This window comes from Ictidomys tridecemlineatus, chromosome 8 (genome assembly GCF_052094955.1).
Source record: "Ictidomys tridecemlineatus isolate mIctTri1 chromosome 8, mIctTri1.hap1, whole genome shotgun sequence".
Classification (NCBI taxonomy): Eukaryota; Metazoa; Chordata; class Mammalia; order Rodentia; family Sciuridae; genus Ictidomys; species Ictidomys tridecemlineatus.
The window spans coordinates 156,046,663-156,061,965 of NC_135484.1; the positions used below are offsets into that span (position 1 = coordinate 156,046,663).

Sequence of the window (15,303 nt, forward strand, 5' to 3'; positions counted from 1 at the left end):
ATCAGCATCCACTGATCAGAGAGAACATTTGGCCTTTGGTTTTTGGGGATTGGCTTACTTCACTTAGCATCAGAGTCTCCAACTCAGAAAAATGCCATGATTTTATTCTCTTTTAATGCTCAGTAATATTCCATTGTGTATATATACCACCATTTCTCTATCCAATAAACATGATTCATCACATCAATAGAATTAAAGATAGGAATCATGATTAAGGCAATTGATGCAGAGAAAGCATTGAACAAAATACAGCATCCTTTCATGGTCAATACTTGGTTCTTAAAAAGGATTCTTCTCTTTATAGAGGTCATTATTACTGCAAGCAAATACACAGGTCGTATTCCATTCTATGGCAGTCTTTAAAAATTATTCTTTTAGGGGTACATGGCAGTCGAGTGTATTTTGACATATTATACATTCGTGGAGTCTGACTTATTCTAATTAGGACCCTGTTTTTGCAGTTGTACATGACGTGGAGCTCAACTGGTCATCTATGAACTACATTGAAGACTCTGTTCTGCCAGGTCTAAGCACAGAATTCTTCATAGATAAGTTATAAAGGAAATGTCCTAGAGCAGCCCAGCCTTCACCACAGCAGTTATCACCAGATTTCTCACAGATTAACACACCTACTGTTGGATTCTCATCATATTTCCTTCTGAAAACAATCAACCCTGGCTAACGGCTACTTAGTCTGGCTCCCTCCTCTGATGTCCTCACTGTAGAAACAGACATTGGCCTCTTGAGGGTCAGGGATCAAAGTGCCAGTCTCGGCCAGGCATGATGGTGCAGCCTCTAATCCCAGTGGCTCAGGGGCTGAGGCAGAAGGTTACAAGTTCAAGGCCAGCCTCAGCAACGAAGGGATACTCTAAGCAACTCAGTGAGACCCCTATCAAAATAAAAAGGAAAAAGGGCTGGGATGCCACTCAATAGTTAAGTGTCCCTGGGTTCAATCCCCAGGAACTCATAGCTTTTCCTTGTATCTATTTCTTCATTGTATTCACACATGGAAGTACCCTACTTGTGGGATACAAAGTGATGCATCTGTGCATGTGGACACCGTATAGTGTGGAAATCAGGGCACACGTCAGATACTGAGGCTTCTTTTACTGGACTGTCAGTTAGTTTGTCCTATTTGCAGTAAGAACCCAGGGTCTTTCCCATGGCAGGTGAGCACTCTACTGGTGAGCTACACATACACCTTGACCTTGAATATCGAGAGAGAGAGAGAGAGAGAGAGAGAGAGAGAGAGAGAGAGAGAGAGAGAGAGAATTATTAACCTGTGTGAGGTGTTCATTACAGACATTTTCAGCCCTTCTATGGGTTGTTTATGCAACTCGCTGAGTGTTTTGCTTTTCAGAAGTGAGTTAATTTGATGTAAATCTATTTATTTTTGCTTGTCTTTCCTGTTCTCCATGTCTGCTTGGGAAATTCCTAACTATTCCAAGGCCCTAGGTCTCTCCCTTCTGTTTTCTTCTGCTAACGTTCTTTCTTCTCCAGTGAATAAGCAATTTTGCCACCACCATATTGAAAAGGCTGTTTCTCTCCTGCCTCTCCTTAGCATCTCTGTTGAAGGCCAGCTGGCTGCAGATCCATGCATTGACCCCACACCCTCTTCTCTGTCCACCAGTGTCAGCATCTTTGTTAGGCTAATGCCATGCTGCTCTGATTACTGGAGCTTTGCAGGCCACTTTGAATTCTATAACAGTAACACTGTGTTCTGCTTTGCTCTGTTTGCTTGGGAAATTTCTGTCTACCTTTTAATTCTTTGTGGAATTCCCATGCGTTTTCCAATATGGCCATGGGAATTGATGTTTGGGATTCCCACCTGACGTCCAGGATTTGCACTGCTGCCCTTTGTGTCCATAGCCAAGGACTTACTCAGGGATGGCTCAGTGGGTCCTGCTCTCGATGCCAGCTATTGGGAGATGGCTGTGGATGGAGAGTCCACTCCCTGTGTTCCATCAAGCCATGGTCGTCTGAGGAAGATGAGCTCCCGTCATTATAGAGTGTGACAGAATAACACTAATTAGTACCCTCTGTGTGGACATGTTACCATGAAGCCACAAAGAAGAGCCCTTCACCATTGTTTATAGAGAATAAGACCCCAAGCATCTCAGGTCAGAGGGGAGTTGAAGAAGACGCGCATTTGGCAATGAAGCATGAGGCTCGATGTCATTTCTAGTGTTTTGAAGTGTGGGTAAGTGAAATAAGTAAAATAAAATCACAATTTTTAAGGGCTTACTCAAATATCATAATGGCAAAACAATGCCATCTTTTGGGGTTGAAATCTAAGAAAAATACAAAGAGATTTCTTCACTTAATTAACAATCAGAACCTATTGTGGACCACTGACGTCAGGACCACAGCCCAGGCAGAGAAGAGGCTTTAACAAGCAGCGTATTTAAAATATCATGAATTGTGCTCAACATTTACTTCTTATTTATCTGTTAAAAATGCATTTAATAATTAGTAGGTCAGAAAATGTAGAGAGAAAAATGTGCCTCCATTTACCTGGTTTCTCTCAAAACACACATCTACTCTTTGAAGTTTTATGTTCTTGAGAAAATCTGCAAAGTAGACAGGTGCAATGATTCATATTATTCTATTCAATTTTAAATATTATTGCTCCACAAAGATTTCTCATTAGTCATACCTGCATGTTAGACATGATTGCACATCAACATGGTGTGGAAAGGCTGGTTCTTTCACAAGTTCAATAAACATCATCAAATTATGTGTATTGTTATATTCCACTTCAAATGCTATTATGCTGCATCACTTTTTGAATCTGAGGTATCAATGCATACGAACACACTTTCAACTTGTTCACTCTTCCACAACTCTAACAAAATCACACTGGGTGGATGAATATCTATGATATATTGTGAACTAGTAAAATAGATATGGCTGTTTTACTGGATATTGCCACTGGTTTTAAAAATAACACAGTGTAGTACAATATTTCCATGGTTTATGTTTTATGTGAGCAAGTATAGCTGGAAGACTGCATCCTAGAAGTGAAATTCTGAGGTAAAAGGTGAATATGTAAGAAATATTTGTTACTCTCATATAAGTTTCCAAATTTGCTTTCATCTTACAAGAAGAAGTGGTGGTAGTACCAGAGCTATCTCACATCAGCCACTACCTGAAGGATGGCACAAGGAGAATGAAAAGACAGCTGGGTCCTCCAGCTTCCTGTGACCTCTGTGACAGATGGGGACTGTCACCAGCTTTGTGGCATGAGAATGCACCACTGTATGACCTGGCTGCCTTTGCTTGATTTTGTGTCACATACAGCAATACAAACTGAGGATGATTCAAGCAGACACACTTGAAAGGATCTGTAAATCTGACATTTTCCCAAAGTCTTCCTTAGGAAGGACGCCTGTATTCAACCATATGTCCATCTCTGTAAATTAGCACAAAGGGACTGACAGTTGCGTAACCAAGAGTCAGAGTTTCTTGAGTAATTTCTGTTATGGAATCCTTGTGTAAGGAGAAATTTAGAAGTAAAGTCAGAAAGCAATCTGTCCAATAAAGGAAGAGAAAGCAGAGCATTAAGAGAAGAACACATTGAGAGGCTTTCACCTCAGGGGGGTTCTGTGGAGGAGCTTGGAGGTCTGAAGGTGGAGCACGTGCTGGTGGTGCTTGTGGAGGAGGAAGACCATGTGGCCACTGGCCCCGCTCATGACACCCTGGAACACAGCATCTCAAAGGACCATGAGAACAATAAAAATCCGTCTGATTATCCAGTTGTGAGGTTGAAAGTAACAGGAGTTGTCACTTCTAATAAATTCTGATGTGTTCATGCTGTTGAAGTTTTTGATGTAAAATAGTAAGTTCATGCTTATCAAGGAACTGAGTAACCAAAAGAAGAGGAAGAGGGGAAGGATGTGCCATGCAGACCTGGGTTTTAGTCTTCTCCCTGGGGGCTCTGGGACTGATGGTGATGGCCTGGACCACTGTGAGGAGACTGGTGGTGCAGATGGACAGGCCCCGGGCCACTCTTTCCAGGTAACCCAGTATCTTACAGCCAACATCATACAGAAAATTCATCAAAGCAAAAAATGCTACTATCTTTGGCATTCCCCTGGAGAAAAGGGTTATAATATTGGTGAAGGCCTAATGGATGAGAATAAGGTGTATAGGTTTCTTCTCACTGCCTTTTAAAATGCAAATGTAATGCACAAGAACAAAGATGTTCTCCAAAGCCAAGCCTTGTTGGGAAGACGATGACTATCCCCTTGACGAGGGTCACAACCATGTCATCCTCATAGGCACAATAAAATGGATGCTGCAAACACCAGTTCAAAGAAAGCCACAGCAATATTTCAATGTTATCTGTAAAAGAATTCAAGTCAACAATTTTTAAAGTGAAAAGGCTGTTGGGACATGGAAAACTGTTGCAAATCTTTGTCCCAGAAGCCTTTACTTTCTGTGTCATTCTTCATGGGTCATTCTATATGGTGTCCGATGCCATCTTGACAATGAATATCCAAAATTCTACATCATCAATTCATTTTTTATAACTCCATATTGGGAAAACGAATCTACTTGTTCAAATCCTTAATATTCCTCCTATGTTCGACCTATAGGTTGAATTTAACCCAAATTTCACCAACCAGAATTTCTCCATTTTTTAAAACTTAAGCTAGCATATTCTCAATTATTCTCTCTAAATCCAGGGACTAATGTTTGACCTGACTATCTTCCCCACACCACCACCCACCAGGAACTTATAAAATGATGTAACATCTTGTAAATTCAGCCAGTTTCAAAATCCGTGTCACCTTTTATTTTGTTGAATGGACCTTTCTGTCTCTCACTTTTGTGAATGTAAGAAATTCCAGTTTTGCTTTTAGGATTTCAAGTTTTATGTCTTTGATGACAGTCCCTTAACATTTCTGTACCTCTACATACCAAAATGACCTGTGGTCTTACTGCCTTAGATTTCCAGCACTTTTTAGAGTCCTCAAGTAGGCAGACTGCATGACCTTTCCATGTAGGATCCAGTGGTCAAAGCTGATCAACAGTGACCTCCAGGGACCAGGCTCCAGCCTGAGAAGGTCCCGTAATCCACAGGCTGCAGCCAGGGAGGGTGCCCTAGAGGACCATGGAGGCTGCCTGTGACAGTCTCAGGAGATGTCCATTCCCACCCAGGCCTCAGGGGCTCTAAGGGAAGTCTAGGTCTGCTCTGGGTGTGCTGATGACAATGAGATTACCCAGGAGGATAAACTATGGGTTATGTGCTGTCTGGACAGGAGTGCAGTTACTGATGAGGAGCCCCTTGTAAAACCTGCTCATAACAAAGTAGGTTGGGAGACCTTTGTCATGAAAAGAAATCCCTAGAGTAGGGGACCTGAGGGCATTTTACACCTGCTGCGAACCCTGGGGGAACTGACTTCATTCAACTCTGCAGCCTGTGCTACCTGTGCCTCTATTTTCAACCTTTTAGGGCTAAAGAATCTTTATGCATTCCCACGGATCTCATGCAAAAATGGACAGGATGCTACCTTTTCACATGTAAGTGCTCTGATCTCAAGTCTAACCTAGGAACTTGTAGGAAAGTATGGTTGGTTTCTCCCAAGTGAAAGAAACCATGATGCTTGAAATAAACCCCCAAATTGCACATGTTCTCTGTACTTAAAACAAACCTAAAAATGCTTCCTCCTCCACTTACTGCAAGTCCTCAAAGGGTTGCTTTGTAGGTCTCAGCTCTGAACGTCTCTGGCATCATGAGGTGCAGAACCACAGGCTTGGTGTCCGGGGTGGGGCCGCAGGTCCCAGAAGGTGGTGACTTTCCTGGGCCTGTGCACCTTGGCACAGGGGAGAGGTCAGGCTACAGGGGGCTGCGGCCTCCGGTGTAGAAAAATGGTGGCGGGGGTCACAATAGAGGATGGTCCCCTGGACATTAAACAAAGTATTGAAGAGGACCCACTCTGGATGCCCAGCTTCTCCCACATCACTCCTCACGAGCTCATTTAGACCCAGATTCCACCCTCTCCCTACAGTCACCATAGCAAATCTTCTGTTTACCCATGTTGTGTTTGTTATTTTACGTTCTTGACAGGTGTGCTTTGTTCTTACCCCGACCCAAACGAGGACAAGTGCCCTGGAAACTACACGAACCCACTGAAAGTCCAGACAGTCATAATCCTAGGAAAAGTCATTTTGTGGATTCTGCACTTACTTCTGGATCGCTACATTCAGTATCACCACAGCAAAGTGAGAAACCGTGGCTATAACCAGATCTACCACACCACAAGGCATCTGAAGAGCCTCGCCCTGGTGACACTCTCCACCTGAACACGATGCTTCTCCTCACACTGTGCATGCAGCATGCTTCTCCTGAGCCCAGCAGGTTGCACCTGGTCCTCATCTGGCCATCCTGGCCCTGGAACTGCTCTTCTCCCTGACCTGTCTGGTCATTTATGCAGTGAAATTAGAGAATTTAATAGAGCCAAACCACCGCCTGATGTACTTGAAGAAGAAAAAAATCTATGCTTTCCACAGCAGCATTACCTCAGAAACTTGATTAAGGACTATTTCAAGTCTAGAAGAAATAGTTGAAAAGCAAGGAGACACAATAGTGTACTTGAAGCGACAAAATGCCCTGTTGAATCAGCGGCTGTTGGCACTCACTTGCTCAGACCTAGCCTCTCAGCCCAGTAGGACGTGAGAGGCTACAGGTGTGATCATGGCTGAAGAGTTCAGAGCACCCTCAGACTGAAGGACGGCCTGTCCTGCTGCCCTAGGGAACCACAGCCCTTGCTGAAAAACATTGTGTAGCGTGTGTTGGAAACTTGAACTTGGTTCTCACCTGTGTGGCTGTTTAGTAGATGGGGCTTATGGGTCATTTGAAAGGTACTTTGTAGAAGTACTTTGCTAACTGAGAAGAATGTATGTTTTGTACATTGTTAAATAATTGAACTTCTTGGTTTTTCCTAGGATGGAAGGTACAGTTCAATTATCCCATGGCCAACAGTTTTTCTACATGATATTTGATCCCTCCAATAGCTGGGGATGTAGCTCAGTAGTAGGACATGTGTTTAGCCTGCACAAGCCCCTGGTTCAATCCACAGCAACACCCCCACTGCCCCCCCAAAAGCCCTGTGATAATATGGCTATTTGTAAAGTAAATCTGACATGATTTATTTTACACAGGGTTTAAATAAGTTCTTTCTTTTGTGGAGTGGGAAAGTACTGGGGATTGAACTTGGGCACTTTACCAATAGGCTATGTCTCCTACTTATTTTATTTTAAATTTTGAGACAGGGTGTCATGAAGTTGCTGAGGCTGGCCTTAAACTTATAATCCTCCTGCCTTAGCCTCCTAAGGCACTGGTATGACAGGTGTGCACCACCACACCCCACAAGTTCTTCCAACTCTTAAGCTGATGAAAGGAGTCATTATTTCTTATGGTTAATGTTTTTCTCTGCAGACCCTTCTTGTGTATTTTATATGCTCATGTGATATTGAATAACAACTGGTGTCACATCCTCTTTTTTCACCCCCCAGGCAAGCTCTCTACCACTGAGCTGCACCCCCTTGCCCCCATGCAGCTTTTATACAGAGTTTCTTCACTGTTGGACCAAGGCCTCACTGGGTGATCAACATTATAAATTCTGCATTGTTCTGTTCTTCTGAAACAAGATGGGAAAATTACCTGGACCAGTGTGACGCCAACCAGCAGTACTTGTTACCTTGGGAGTACCTTCCATTGGCCAAAGCTGAAAAATTGAAAGGATTTATGTCTTTCACTTTATTTTTGCTCTTCTTCGAGAAGTTGCCATGTATTTCTCTACTAATTATCCTTTCATTGGGTCATTAATTTCAGTATAGAAATGGAACCTTCTATGATTTTAAATCTGTCTAAACAGAAAAAAAGCACTTTATTTTGACTTGGATTATATGTGAAAATTGTGATGGGAGTAAAATGTCATATCAGTTTCTATACAGAAAAAAAGAACCACAGGCTGTTGCCAGGTTCGGTATCAGGTAGCCCTGTCTTTAGAAATGTCAGACACTGGTTTTTAAACTTTGTCTAATATCCTGGCGAACAGGGAGACTGAATATGGCAACTGTTGGTTAAGGAAAGCAGCACTTGGCCTCAGTGTGGAGCACATAGTGTTTCATGGTGCAAGGTTTCATGGAGGCACAGCAGTTTAAGGAATGTGTCAAGGACAAACCTGGAGTGACTGTTTAGAGGGGGGCATGATAAAAACGACTGCATCAAGGGGCCTCAGAGTCCTGATGGACTCCTCAGAGCTCTTCCATCTGCCGTGTCCTCCCAGTGATTCCCATCTATCCAGCACTCTCCAGCCTCCCCACGCTCTGGGGCTCTTGGCCAGAAATGGGACCCACCTCCAGGATGCACAGTAGGTCAACACTCTTTCACCTGGAGGAAGTGAAATGAAGAACACGTGGAGGAAGAGTACTATATTACGGCAAGTTGCTTAGGCAGCAGTCCACTCCACTATGGTAAAGACAGATTTTGCATTCACATAGATGTGCAATGCCCCAGGATCTCACACCAAACAGGAGGCAGGTGACTACATCCACTTACTGTCCAAATTTCTCTAGAAAAATATTAAAGTCATGCTCATTGCTGCATAATACTGGGCTAAGTTTAAAGTGTGTTACTTCAAATTATAGTAACAAACAGACTGATGAAAGTATAGCCAGAATTCTCATAAATTATGATTTCAAATAGCAGTTGTTATTAATGGGTCCTCTGACACAGGCACGTAATGAATGGAGCCGACTTACGTGAGTGGCTCAGTCTGTGTGAGGTCACAGAGTTTAAGGCTGTTGCAGAAGAACACCTCAGCCTAAAGACAACACGCTCATGGGCCCAGTAATATAATGCAAGGGTTGAAATGCCCCCTTGTAGACACTTGAGTAGCCAAACACTAAGGGAAGAAATCTTAGGAAGGTGAAGAAAGCTGATAGTTAGAGCAGGACAATGTGAGGGCTGAGGACAACAGCTCTCCTTAGAATCAGAGCCTGTTTGGCTTTTTAGTTTCTGGACCACCACAGAGCTCTCTGGTGAATCACTCTGTGCCCAGGGTCACAGTTGCTCCTGCACAGCTGAGGAACCTCTGCTGGGAATGACCCTTTGTGTTCCTGACCCGGGTGCATTCCTGCAGATAACACAGCCTGTAGATACCAGAAGAAGAGGGAAGGCTAAGTTACAGACCCTCCCCGCAGCCCCCTTGCTCAGGCTCAGGCAGAGGAAGATCTGGGCTGTGAGGAAACGTCCCTGGCCTGGGAGCAGATCCGACCCTCAGTTCCACTCACCTTGGTGGCTGTGCTGCAGGAAGACCTGGGCAGTGCTTCTGGCCAGAGGTGGCTTCCCAGGGTGTGCCTGTGCCTTCTGGATTTGGGGAGCTCTCTGCTCCCTACCTACCACCAAGAACCCGGTTTTCACAGCTGTCACCTCTCAGGGAGAACAAACCCTGCAGACCTCAGTCCCCGAAGTATGACTTTCCCTCTCCCTCTGCAATTACTGTGTTTGTGTGGCTCAGGAGTTAGCCCAGGTATAATTAGGGCTTACTTATTTGAGAGAAGTTTGTGCAGTGAAAGTCGACAAGTAGCAATGTTCCTTTACCTGCAGTTTCCATATCCTGTCCCTCTGTTCCTCTTCCCAAAGTTCCATGCTGTGAGCCAGAAGGGACAGATTCTGAGGAGCAGAATGTGGCACTTCACTATTCCTCAGTCCTTCTTTACACTCAGGAATAAAGTAACAAGGGGCTGGGGGGTAGCTCAGGGTGGGGTGGTCTCCTAGCCTGCACAAGGCCCCGGTCCAATTCCCAGCATCAAAAAAATTAAAACAAAGAGTAAGTGATGACCAGCAGTGGAACTCTGCTTCCTGAGAGTCCCAACCGTGGGCAGGACAGGACATTGCCACCTTGCTTTACATATACACATTGGAAGATGAAGGTCCCTGCTATGAGTGGTGGCTTTATTTTCTGTATATTGAACCACTAACTAGTCTCAGTCTCTGAATGGTCCACCAGCCACACCCACTTTCAATAACCCAGCCCTGCCATTTAAAGCCTCAAAGACACTGGTGTGACTTTTCTATACCCAACAGTTGTCCTTCTGCCCATTGCCCACTCTGAAGCCAAGGAGGACCCCTCTAGTTTTTGGTTTAAGAGAATGAAAATACATGTGGCACCTGGTGAGACCAGAGGGGAGGGAAGCATGGGCAGCCCCGTGAGGCAGCTCCTGACCACTGGGCTTCCTTCCTATTGCCCAGAGTGGCACCTGCCCTAACAAATCTGTTCTGCCACAAGTAGAAGAGCCACCTGAGTGTGCTTCCCTGATTTGTGGGAACCCAGGCCCCACCACCTCAGCACGTTGCACACAATAAATCTAAGGTCAGATGCAAAGTGATCAGCAGCAATGATTAATTATCCTGGTTGCAATAAGAGCCCTTCCCTCCATCAACTTTTAAGAATATTTTGTTTAAAAAGCTGTAAGTTCTTTTTCTGCCAGTTTAGATGCATGAAAATCTGAGTAAAAGCTACCCCATGTTCTTGCTAGTTTGATAACCCAGGATGGTTCTCCCCAAGGCCCTGGGTCCCTCTTTAGGGGTATAATCATGAAAGAAAACCAGGCCTTGTCCTCAGTTTCTGGAGAACTGTGAGCCCTAATGTGCCTGGGATAGGCTTCCAGTCACAAAATCATCTTCTGTCCAATAGATGAGGGAGCATTATATCTTCTGAATACAGGGAACATTATATATTCTGACTATAATAATATCCATAACCCCCCACACCTGCAGGTATGTGCCACCTGAACTAGGCACAGTGCATGGTGCAGCCACGTCCCCTTGCCTGCGCCCACTGTAGGCTCCTGGGAATGTGCCCTCCACACTCTGTACCCTCTGCCTATACAAGTGCTTGCTCCCTGCACGCCCAGCCCCTCAGAGCACATCCAGGGACTGCATCGAGTCCTGTGGAATGCTCTGCTTCTCCAGAGCTATATGGAATTACTTTTATTGATACTATGTGGAATCCACTACCAAGAAGAAACCATGGGACACTAATAACCAACGTGTTCTTCTGACTATTTTCAAGATTTTCTCTATTTTTTCCCAACAAATGGATTCTCAGGGGTCTGGAATTGAGCATTGCTGGCTGGATCTCATACAGGGCTTTTTGGGTTCCTCAATTAGGAGGTTTATCTACTCCACCCCATTTGGGAAGTCTGGACCATCTTTCTTTTAAATATTCTAGAAGTTTTTAAAGGGAAAACTGCTGCATTGTCCACCTGACTCCTTCTCTTGGGAGGGTGAAGGAAAACAAGACAGGACAGGTGGGATCAGCTCAGGGTGCCCAGCCTGCCTGTGGGCTTGGATGACCAGTGCTGCCAGGTTCTGTCTCTGTCTCCAGCTCCATCCCACATGAGACAGCGCTCACCATGCTTAATCGCTTTCTTCTTACCACTCCAGAGGAGTGTAGATGTGGTGGACTGAGTTCTGACCTGCTTCTCAGAAACAGTCACACACATTAAGGAAAACTGAGATCAACATGAACCTCCACTGACTCTTGCCAGCCATCACAAAGCACCTGGTTTTTACTGAGATACTTTCTCTACCTTTAATGCTCAGGCATCTGGTCTTCATGATCCACCTTGTAGATCTTGTCACCACTGCCACTCCAGGTCCTGCTCTCCTTCTTTGAGGGCAAACCAAGGACCTGCATAGGGACTCCCCCATGTCTTGTTCTCTGTGCAGATGTTATGAGGAGGCTGTCTCAGGGGAGTAGACCTCTAGATACTGGGGTAGGTGGAGCACTCCTGATCCTCAGGGAGCCATAGTTCAGATGACGAGCTCCTAGCCATTTTAGATATGACATCACAATAATAAAGAGTTACTTAAAATCTGTGTGACATGGTCGAACCAAACCAAAGGGAAGGACCTTCACCATTGTTTACTAGAGAAATAAAACACCCAGTGTGTACAGTCTAGAGAAGTGAAGCACCCAATGTGTACCTGCTAGAGAAGTGAAGCACACAGTGTGTACAGACTAGAGAAGTAAAGCACCCAATGTGTACAGGCTAGAGAAGTAAAGCACCCAGTGTGTACAGACTAGAGAAGTAAAGCACCCAATGTGTACAGGCTAGAGAAGTGAAGCACACAGTGTGTACAGACTAGAGAAGTAAAGCACCCAATGTGTACAGGGTAGAGAAGTAAAGCACCCAGTGTGTACAGACTAGAGAAGTAAAGCACCCAATGTGTACAGGCTAGAGAAGTAAAGCACATTGATTCTGATGTTTAGTACCATGATTATTTCCAATTAGTAAAATTGCATCAAAAAGTTTCAGAGGGGCTTTATCAAATATCTTAAAGCCAGAACTGTGCATTACATTCTGACTTGAATCACTAGACCAGATAATCATGATTCTTCAATTAACCTTTAGATCTGAGCCAGGTTTCTTATTGCCAGAAATATATTTTCACTCAAATATGTATTTTTGTTTCAATAGATAAGAATAAAAGTGAATTTCTTTATTTAAATTAATGCAGAACCAGATTATGTTTCAGCTCTACCAATAGAGCATGTGATAGCTTTGTGCTGAGCAGAAGGACACTGAGAAGAGACAGAAACGAGTTATAAATTATCTTCTAACTGAATTCATTTGTAAGTTTCAAAATCATGCAATCACGTGTCTAGAAACTGAGAAATTTTAGAAAGATTTAATTAACTTGTACATACTATCCCTCCACTCCGTACTATGTTTACTTCTTTCTGACAAAAGCAGTAAACCAGGAACCAGGGGATGCTACCTAGGAGCGACCCCAGGACAGGTCTGAGTCCCCCCTGAGTGAACACAGGGACCTCTCAGTAAAGCCTGGGCCCAGTCAGGCTTATCAAGAGGGCTCAGGGAGGAGCACTCACTAGGTATGTGGTGCTGTGTTCTAGGGACAGAAGAGGCACCAAAGACAGCAGCCAGGCTCAGAGGGCACAGCTTTTGCTGTAATTAATCAATCCCTGAACCCTGAATTCAGGGAGTTTCACAGTTTTATACCCAGCATGTCAGGGAAGGGCCTCAGAAGTTCACATAAAATCAGCTTTTCCTTTCACTGTTGTGGGCAAGTTAACCCTTGAAGGACAGCCCCTGAGAAGGGGAGAGCTTCTTCTCCCCTCTCTTTCCACCACCTGCCAGCTGTTACCATGGAGCCCAGTTGGTAACTCATCCTAAAAATGTACACATCTCTGTGAAGCCCAGCTCAGGGCCAGAGGCTTGTTTTCACATTTCTACAAACTACTGTACTGAGTATGTTTGTGAAAAACTAGTAATGGGTGTCCAGCCCCTGGATTGCTGGAAAATTCCTGGCCAGTGGCCAAATAAACAGGGCAACATGAAAATAGGAAGTTTATCTACATTGAACTCTTTTGCAGAGACTCCTTTGCTGACAGTCCTAAAAGGAGCCATGGTGAAGATTTCTGGAGGAGCCCAGTTAAGACTTTTCTGTGGAGAAAGGGGGGCCACTTGAGTTGTGCATTGTGGAGGTGAGAGTGGCTCTTGGAGTAGGAATCCCCAGTTAAGTCTGGGATAGCAAGAGGCTGGGGCCCCAGGGAGGGGTCATGTCTTCACTCCCACAGGGCAGTGGTGGCATTTGAGCTTGTGCATAACCCTGTCCTCAGCTAGCCTAGTGCCAAGTCACCCAGGTCTGTTGTCTTCAGCTTCTGAACAAAAGGGCTGCTCTACATCAGTCCATGTGGATTGCTGTCTTCCCTCCCTCCTTTCCTTCATTTTACTGCCCACCTTTCTTTCTTTCTATGTTCAGAAAGTGCTCTGAAGGCACAGGCCCCAGTGCTGGCCATCAGGGATCGTGTCCTGTGTTTGAAGAACATCTTGAAAATGCACAGAGATGACATTTTTACAGTCTCCTTTCAATGGACTTCTCCCACTTTTCCTGGAGCTTAGACTCAGGAGAGCCCTGGGCAGGTGCAGTAGAGAAGGGCACTGAGCACTGACCACAACTTTCCGGGCTGCGTGCTGCTGGAGGGTCCTCTCTGAACTGCGCTGCTACCCTCTGTGTCCACAGGTGTCTGTCTGGTGTGCAGCGCCACGTGACTCTTCATTCTTTGGCATGAGTAAGTCATGGGGGAGACACATCCAGGCCATGTTGATTCCCGTGACACCTAAACCCTCACCCACTGGTCTGAGCATGCACTCATGGTCTCTTCCTGGAGAAATTGTTGTTAGGATGTTGCAAAGGGCGATTTTCTAATTTCACTGCTCTCCTTTTGCATTTATCTTTTGTGTTTTCCATGCAAGTTAGAGATTTCCCTTTCCTTGGTTCACTTATGTTCATTGTGCACCTTTGTGATCTTGGTTCATGGGAAGGTGATGTCATCTTATGTCATTACTCAGTTTGACTCAGATTTTCTCACTTTGGCCAGCAGAGCCCTGCAAGCTGGCCCCCTAGTTGGCATGCCTGTCCCTCTTGGATCCCTTCTTTACCTTGTGACATAATAGAAGCTCAGTCTCATCTTACCTTTCTCTGAATTAGCCCTGAAACCTTCTCTGTGTTAAACGCTCTTCTTCCTTTGTATCAGAAAATGGTATTCAGAACCCAAACCTGGACAGAGGTGAATGGAGTAAACCATTTATTTTCCTGCTTTCATACCTGAGACATCTTCTCATCCAAATGAGCCCAAATAGTGCTCTCCTCAAAGAGCTAATCTTCCACAAAATGCACAAGTGTTTGGGGTCTGCTCTGTGCCGAGTGCACCCTGGGTAAGGGACCAGGGTCACACAGGAGTGAAGGGACAGTGACCAGGGCCCTGGCTCCCACCCAGCCCTGTGCTGTGCTCCCTGGTGGAGAAGCCACATCCTGTCACCTCAGCTTTGCCCTGAGATCAACATGTTGGTGTCCTTTGCACCAGGGACCAGGACGGCAGCAGAGTGAACATGTGCAAGGGTCATTCTGGTCTGTAGATGACCGTGGAGGTGTCCTTGAGCTTCACACTAGGACTGATTTCTAAAGGAGGGGTGGGAGGATCCTTCTGAGTGTCCAGGCTCACTTCCTGTTTCACGTATGAGGAATAAAGCAGCCCGTCAGGGCAGCAGTGTGGGCTCCGTGAACACAGATGTAGGACGGTGACTTTGGTCCTGCCCAGGTCCTGGATGGGGCTTTCTCTGAGAGCAGAGTCCCCAGTGCTGATCATCAGGTGCCACATCCCTGTGGGTGGAGAAGGCCTTAAATATGAGTGGAGGTGACCCTCTGTGTCTCAGACCCTGGCCCCATTCTGATTCAGTCGTGGGCCTTTGGGAAGGGGA

General features: G+C 45.1%; 2 pseudogenes; one reads left to right on the forward strand and one right to left on the reverse strand.

The window, feature by feature from the left end:
* Nucleotides 1–3,375: 3,375 nt before the first annotated feature.
* Nucleotides 3,376–4,267, reverse strand: LOC144365830 (putative vomeronasal receptor-like protein 4; annotated as a pseudogene).
* A 1,607-nt stretch (nt 4,268–5,874) lies between these two features.
* Nucleotides 5,875–6,682, forward strand: LOC144365925 (transmembrane protein 192 pseudogene; annotated as a pseudogene).
* The last annotated feature ends 8,621 nt before the right edge of the window (nt 6,683–15,303 follow it).